Source organism: Monodelphis domestica, chromosome 2 (genome assembly GCF_027887165.1).
Source record: "Monodelphis domestica isolate mMonDom1 chromosome 2, mMonDom1.pri, whole genome shotgun sequence".
In the NCBI taxonomy this organism is placed as follows: Eukaryota; Metazoa; Chordata; class Mammalia; order Didelphimorphia; family Didelphidae; genus Monodelphis; species Monodelphis domestica.
In genome coordinates this window covers 227792926-227800194 of record NC_077228.1, presented here as the reverse complement: position 1 = coordinate 227800194, position 7269 = coordinate 227792926, and the positions used below count along the sequence as shown (strand labels likewise).

The 7269-nt window shown below is 35.5% G+C and overlaps 1 protein-coding gene across 1 annotated transcript in view; it reads left to right on the top strand.

Annotated features, from left to right (window-relative positions):
* Positions 1–4571: 4571 nt before the first annotated feature.
* PSMD12 (proteasome 26S subunit, non-ATPase 12) overlaps positions 4572–7269 on the top strand; it is a 132627-nt gene continuing 129929 nt past the window's right edge. Inside the window, exon 1 of the mRNA XM_056817272.1 lies at positions 4572–4705. The gene's annotated coding sequence lies outside the window, so the exon portion shown is untranslated. The remainder of the gene's footprint in view (positions 4706–7269) is intronic.

The window sequence follows — 7269 nt, the reverse complement described above, 5'->3', positions numbered from 1 at the left end:
GCACTATTGGACAACAACAAACCCTCCCCCTCAGCATGCCCAACCCTTCCCTTTCTCATACCTACCCCATTGAGAATGGAGCAAGAAGCCTAAAAACAGAGACAGGAGTACCAAATAATTCAGATAGTTTATTTCCTTTAAGGGAAGTACCCACTTTTAATAAAAATGGGAATTTGATATCTATAAGACACCATATACCTTTTAACCCTGAAGATTTAAATAAATTCAAGGAAGATCTTCCATCATTTGAGGAAGAACCAATGTTAATTATAAAAAGATTGGAGAACATATTCAGAACTTTTGCCCCCACTTGGATGGATGTTAAAAATTTATTAGAAAAATTTCTGACATAAAGAGAGAAAAATAATGTCATCTCTTTGGCTAATCAGAAGCGAGGTAGAGGAGCAAATTATTGGCCAACTGACAATGCACATTGGAACCCCAATGTTGAACTAGATCACACAAAACTAAACCAGGCCAGAGAAGCATTATTGACAGCCCTGAGAGCTTGCTCTGATAGACCTGAAAATTGGTCAAAATTTGAAAGAACCCGACAAAAAATTGATGAGACCCCCTCCCAGTTTATGGATAGACTTATTGATGTAGGAAATTCATATATGGACCTTGAATTATCCAGAGAAGGAGACCTTAGGCAAATATGGAGGCAATTCATTGAGAATTGTTGTTCAGTGGTTTCCAAATGTAACTTTGATGATTAAACTAACACAAATAGGAACAACCATGTTGACCCCACATTAAGGCATACCATTTACCTAACTCTAAACAAATATCTACTCCAAAAGTCACCCTGATATTTAAATGAGAGCCAATTCTGAATATCACATTAATATTATCTCTAACCTCATGTTTTTTATTAAAATAAAACAATTTGAACCACTAACATCAACTCTGTCCCAAATGTAACTTTGATGATAAAACTAACGCAAATAGGAATCATTTTGTTGACCCTATCCTAACACATACCATATATCCTAAATCCTAACCCTAACCCTCAACCTAAATCTTAAACCTAAGCCTAAATCCTAACATGAACCCTTACCTTAAAACTAAATCCTAAGTTTAGCCCATAGCTGAACACTAAATTCATTTCTTAACTCAACCCTAACCAGAATCCTACACAATACCCTGACTCTCACGAAAAGAATTACCTTAATTCTAAACCTAAATTTAAAGAATCTTGTAGCCAAAATAGAACTGTAATGGGGAGCTTAACCCTAAACATAGCTCTACCCCCAACAGTGTTCCTGACACCTAAATGAGAGGCAATTCTAAACATCATGTTAACATTAACCCTAACCTCAGATTTTAACCCCAAATAAAGCAAATTGGAATGCTAACACCAACTCTGCCCCAAATGTATCTTTGATGAAACAACTAAGGGAAATAGGAACAATCATGTAGACCCTACACTAATGCATACCATTTTTGAAACCCTAAACAAATATCTACCCCAACAGTGACCCATCCTAAATGAAAGCCATTTATAAATATCATGTTAACATTATCCCTATTCTCTTATTTGATGCTAAAATAAAGCAAATTGGAACAATAACACCAACTCTGTCCCAAATGTAACTTTGATGATAAAATGAATGTAAATAGAAATCATCTTGTTGACCCTACACTAGTACATACCCTATATCCTAAATCCTAACCCTAAATTCTAATCCTAAGGCTAAATTCTAAGCTTATCCCTAACCCTAACTCTAAATTCATTTCTCAACCTAAAATTAACCCTAACCTAACTCTCACTCAATACAATAACCCAACCCTAACGGAAAGAACCTTCTTAATTCAAAGCCTAACCTCAAAGAAACTTGTAGCCAAAATGGTACTGTAATTGGGAACTTAACCCTAAACAAATATGTACCCAAACATTAACCCTGATAACTAAATGAGAGGCAATTCTAAACATCATGTTGACATTATCCCTAACCTCATGTTTTAAGCTAAAATAAAGCAAATTAGAACACTAACCCCAACTCTCTCCCAAATGTAACTTTGGTGATAAAACTAATGCAATTAGGAATCATTTTGTTGACCCTTCACTAATTCACAGGTACCTTACATCCTAAATCTTAACCCTAACCCTAAATTCTAACCTTAAGCCTAAATCCTAACCTTAACCCTTAATAAATACCTACCTCAACAGTAACCCTCATACCTAAATGAGAGCCATTTCTAAACATCAGGTTAACATTATCCCTTACCTCATATTTTACCCTAAAATAAAGCACATTGGAACATTAGTGGATATAAGAATAATCATATTGACCTTACACTAATGCATACCATTACCTAATCCTTAACAAACATCTACCCAAACAGTAACCCTGATACCTAAATGAGAGCCAATTCTAGAAATCACATTAACATTATCCCTAACTTCATGTTTCACGCTAAAATAAAGCAAATTGGAACGCTAACACCAACTCTGTCCCAAATGTAACTTTGATGATAAAACTAATGCAAATAGGAAGCATCTTGTTGACCCTACCCTAACACATACCATATATCCTAAATCCTAACTCTAACCCTAAACCCAAATCCTTACCCTAAGCCTAAATCCTAACCTTAATCCTAACCCTAACATTAAATCCTAAATTTAGCCCTAACCCTAACTCTAAATTCATTTCTCAACATAAGCCTAACTCTTACCCTAACCCTATACAAATTCTAGCCCTAACCTTAAAGAAACTTGTAGCCAAAATGGAACTGTAATGGGGAGCTTAACCCTAAACATAGCTCTACCCCAATAGTAAAACTGATATCTAAATGAGAGGCAATTCTAAACATCACGTTAACATGAATGCTAAAGTCAGATTCTAGGCCAAAATAAACAAATCAGAACAGTAACACCATCTGTTTCCCAAATGTAACGTTGATGATAAAACTAACGCAAATAGGAACAATCATGTTGACCTTCCATTAATGCATACCATTTACCTAAACCTAAAGAAATATCTACTCCAACAGTAACACTAATATCTAAATGAGAGTCAATTCTAAACATCACATTAACATTATCCCTAATGTTTTATATCTCATGTTTTATGCTAAAATAAAGCAAATTGAAACACTTAACACCAACTCTGTCCCAAACATAACTGATGATAAAACTAACACAAATAGAAATCATCTTGTTGACCCTTCATCAACACATAACTTATATACGAAATCCTAACCCTAACCATAACCCTAAATCCTAACCCTAAGTCTAAATCCTAACCCTCACCCTAACCCTAACTCTAAATTCATTTCACAACATCACCCTTACCCTAACCCTAACCCTACACAATACCCTGATTCTAATGAAAAGACTAACCTAACATTACAGAAACTTGTAGCCAAAACAGAACTGTAATGGGGAGCTTAACCCTAAACATAGCTCTACCTAAATAGTAACCTGATACAACCCTTTGTTACATCTCTTGTTATATATTTTATTTTCTCTCATATGTTACTGTAACCATCTTTGCACAGGTCTTCATCACTTCTTTCATAAACTACTGCAATAACTTCCTTTTTCTTTTGAATATAAAAATACATTTAATTCAGTAATAAGCCAATTTGACCTCTTGATAATCTACTATGGAGCAAAAACACAGAATTAAGTTTTTACACAACAGAGCACAAGTGTTTAAACTGTCGGTTTGTTTTAAAACTACATAATTTATGTTAAAAGTTTTAAGCTTTGCATAAGAAAGTCTACACTATAAACAAGTATTTAGATCCCCTTCAGAAACTGAAGCTATGACTCCTGCCAATTGTGCCTATTGGCAAAAGAATTGTATTTTATTAGATATATATTTAAATACAATTATCATATAAAAACCACTCAACTTTTAAAATTATACCTATGAAAAGAACTCATATATGACACAAAAAATGGTCCCAATGAAGATATTCAACTTGTTTCTGATACCTTTTATTTCAACCAACAATATAAACAAAATGCACTGTGTTTCTCTTTAAGTCTTAAATCCTTTTTGGTCTGAGTCACTGGCACATTGGTTTCATATCTGATTTGAAGTTCCTCCGGACTACCTTTGGGTGGATTTATCTTCTGTTCAGATGTTCATAATTTATCTTCTGTTCTGTTCATAATTTACACTATTTTCTTGCTTCACACTAAAAGGTGTACTAACAGTTTCTGGAAAACTTTATTCACTCCCATTTACCTTGTATGTGCTATATACAATGTGTCAGGTGGGGCCTGCAAGTTTGTCATACCTAAAAGGCAGCAAAAAGATTAGAATAAGAATTGGAATTGCATCTTTTTACTCTTAGACTTATTTCTTTGACTACTACTGTATCTGGCTTACTGGGCTCTGGCAGTTGATTATGGAGTGTATTTGACAGTCATTGCAATTTCTTTTTTTGCTACTATTTGGAGGGAATACAAAACTGAAAAGGGTTAACATCAACAAAAACAACATAGTCTAAGGGGCATCACCTTCTGCCCCATGTGGAGGGGCAGTAGCACCCTGACATACTGTTGCAATGGGAGATTGGCCAATCTTCAAGACAGAATCTTCAGAACTGACAGGGGAAGATTCCAAGGCTGTTAGAGAGTCAGTTTGTCCCATCTGGAGTTGGAGCTGACAGGGAAACCTGAGAGTGGAATATCTCATCTCTCTCCTGGACTTCATTGAACCTTGGACAAGTAGACCTTCAATTAAAAGTAAGTAGATGTTCCCAATACCCTTAGGTTGACTAAAGGGAAGATTGAGGAAGACTTCTTCCATTATCTAGACCTCAGCAGATCTCCATATGTATATCAACAACTGCCTGTCAGGGACTCTATTTTGTAAGATATCTGTTGGACTGGACTTTAGGATTTTAGTGTAGGAAGATAAGATTATTAATTAGTTAGGAATTTACATTAAGGGTTAATGGTTTAACATTTATCTCTCTCCCTCTTTTCCCTCTTCTCTCTATTAAATAAAACCAAATATTTATATGTTAATCCTTCTGTGTTGCTTCCCTAAATCCTCCTAATTAATACTAATATTTCAGTATTTCAAGGATGAGTTCCACTTAGGATATACTGTTGTGGAGTCACTTTTGAGTTATTATTTGTCTGATTTATATTTCTGGAATTGTTATTAGCCCTAAAGTTGTGATTCATAAAATTATTTTTGAGGTTATTATTCCTATAGTTATTTGTAATTATTATTCTAGTGGATATTATTTCTGATTGCCTGGAAAACAATTTCTATAGTTCATCATTTTATTGCCTTTCTTTTCACAGAAATGGCAGGTAGGAGATCAATAGTTAGATTCTTGGAGAGGGGCAAGTGCTATTGGTTGAGTATCATGCCCTTTTCCTTGTTTATCCATTCTATCACTTAAAGATTTTAGTTCCTTCTGAATCTTTTCCAGGAAATTATTGGTTTCTATCTTTTTTCTTTATGGTCTTTAGAGACAAAAACAGCAGTTTTCTTCAACTCTTCAAGATCCACCTCGACCATCTTGAACAATGTGTTTTAAAGTAATCCTGAACTATTCTGCAACAGTTGTTGACAAAGTGTCATCTTATTTGCCTAATATCCTTTTCATTAGAAATATCAAGACATAGGTATCTGCCTCCCAGTTCAATGAGCCTATCCATAAATTGGGAGGGTTTTCCCTCCCAATCCATCATTGGATTGTTTAAGGTGTTCAAATGTGCTTCAAATATCTGGCCTTTAAGAGCATTCTCGCATTGCTCGGAGAATGGCATCCTTAGCACAATTTAATTGCAAATATTCCTCAGGATCATTATAGTCCCAATGAGGATCCTGAAGTAGCCAGTATGCTTCATTGTGCCCTCGGGCTTTATTAACATGAGAGATGATCTTATTCTTCTCACATTCCATTAGAAAAGCCTGGAGCAAATTTTCAACATCCTTATAAAAAGAATCATATTAAAAGAATATATCAGCTATCTTTTTCATTTCTGCTATAGGTTTGTCTTTGTAACTAGGAGTTATCTCTTTTCAATTATTTTCTATCTTGGGGTTTGAAAGGTGTATGGTGTCATAAGTTTACCACATCCCCATTTTGTCCTATTGTGGGCACTTCCCTTAAGGGGAAATATATTTATAGGAATCAGTAAGTGGTCTTGGTTTTTTAGTAGTTGTCTGTGTGGAAACCAAGTCAGTATGGGTATGAACCTGTATGGTAGGAGGATGAGAGTTTCTGGAGGCTGGAGTTGGTTGGGGGGGGGTAAGGGACAGGGGAGGTAGGGGTGTTGGAAGAAGGCACAGGGGAGAGAGGATTAGCCAAGAGTTGTACAATATGAGAGAAGAGGTTCTCTATCTGAGATATAGGAGAGGGGTCTTCCATCTCTATTTCAGGAGAAATAGGATTTTCCTCTCTTGGTAGTTCATGAACAGTCTTGCAAAAATCAGACTTTTTTTGGATGGAATCTTCCTTTGTCAATGGACAAAGAGTGCTTGAAATTGTCCAATTGAATCTGTACCTTAGCCTTCACTTCAGCTTTCATTTCATGAATGGTAGCCTCTAGTATCTTAATATTTAGTATTTGGAAAAGAAAATTTCCTAGCAACATAAGGAGAAGGAGGCATTCCAAAACCTTAAAGGTTCCTAATTGAGCAAAGTCAGAAGGCTTTCTTGCAGAGTAGCATTCGTGCTACTGAGTGTTGTAATTAGAAGGTTAGATTAAAGGAAAGGGGGAAAGAAAATAATTTTTGATGTATTTTTATCTATTTATTGTATTTTTTATATTTTTAATTTTATTATTATTATTATTAAGGGTGGGGTAGGGCAAGGGGTAGGGGCATTTAATATTATTTTATTTTATATGATGTTATGTGATTTTATTGGATTTTATTTGCAAAAAACTTTTTTTAAATTTATTGGCACTGCCCTTTGGTGGCAGAAAAGCAGCACTACAACTAATTAGAAAAAAATTGAGTGCTCAGTAGTGACCTCTAGTGGTTATGAGACAAAAAGTGAATCCTCAATACTGGCTTCTAGTGGTTAAGAGGTAATGACAGAAACCAAAATGGAGAATCTGGCTACAAAGGTAAGGTGAGTGGAAGAGAAAAAAAAGGGGGGATCTTCTGGACCCCCTTGCTGGATTTTTTTATTGGCAGGGGTGAAGAGGGTTAAGCCAAGGTTCCTGGGATGGCTTTAGGGGTGAGGACACCCCTTAGCTGGAGTGGGAAGAGGGTTTAACTAGGAAGGAGGACCAGGACCCTCTGTTAAGGCAGAGGAGCCTGGAAGGGGTTAGAAGCTAAC